Raw genomic sequence first — 1,212 nt, 5'->3', positions numbered from 1 at the left:
ATAAGAATTTGAAGCTGCCAGGGATTCTTTGGCCTTCTTTTCCTTAATATAATTAAGGTATGCCTCTGCAAGAGGATGGTCTTCTGGAATATYATCCAAGAAGCCTGGGATCTCTTTTTCCTTACCATGTGATAAGTCGGAAGCTATAAGCTTTTGTTTACCCATMTGGGCAATTACATTATTTCCTCTTCCCCTATTTGAGGAATTTCGACCACCACGACCTCTTCCATAGGAAGAGCTGCCAACTCCTCTATAAGAGGAGTAAGAGCTCATGCAAAGCACATCTGGTTTATCTTCAAGGTACCTGAAAGAAAAGTCAAGAAAGATATTCACGAGTTAAGAAATCAGGCAAGTGATTATCTTTGCCTTTAATGTGCTGGATATTGAAATMAAAAGGAGCAAGATGGGCTTGCCATCTGGCAAACATCTGCTTAGAAACATCATGCTTAAAATCTTTTTGAAACATAAATTGAGCAGAGCTACAATCAGTTTTTATCAAAAACTTTTGATTATATAAATCATCTTGGAATTTAAGAACACATTTGACAATAGCAAAATGTTCTTTGACTACAGCAGAATAGTTAAGCTGAGCATTTTTCCATTTACCGGAATAAAAACGAATAAGATATTCCTGTTTAGAAATAGGATCAATCTGTTTAAGAATTCCTCCATATCCTAAGTTAGAGGCATCGGTCTCAACAATTTTATTCCAGATAGGGTTAGGAAGCATAAGACAAKGAAGGTTTTTAACCTTTTTCTTAATTTCCTGAACTGCTAAAGTATGACTATCAGTCCAAGAGCAAGATTTTTTCTTAAGTCTATCATAAAGAAGAGAAGTATATTGACTTAAATCTTGAATGTAAGCAGAAATATAATTTAGGCTTCCTAAAAACCTTTGTAATTGAGTTTTATCAAGGATTTGGTCAGGAAATTTATCACCAAAAGCAATACTACGATGGATAGGAATAATCGTTCCTTTTTCAATGTCATGACCGAGAAACCTAATCTTAGTTTGAAATAAGGACATTTTAGGTTTGGATATAACTAAACCATTTTGAATAACAAGAGTCTTGAATATGTTAAGATGTTTGAAATGACTCTCAATGTCTTTAGAAAAAACTAGAATATCATCTATATAGACAATGATAAAATTGCTGTAAGGATAAAAGATGTCATTCATAATTTGTTGAAATTCGGAAGGCGCATTTTTTA

This window comes from Cynara cardunculus, unplaced genomic scaffold, assembly GCF_001531365.2.
Source record: "Cynara cardunculus var. scolymus isolate 2C unplaced genomic scaffold, CcrdV1 Un_Scaffold_1227, whole genome shotgun sequence".
Taxonomy (NCBI): Eukaryota; Viridiplantae; Streptophyta; class Magnoliopsida; order Asterales; family Asteraceae; genus Cynara; species Cynara cardunculus.
The sequence above is the reverse complement of the archived record's forward strand: the minus strand, read 5'-3'. Positions refer to the sequence as shown.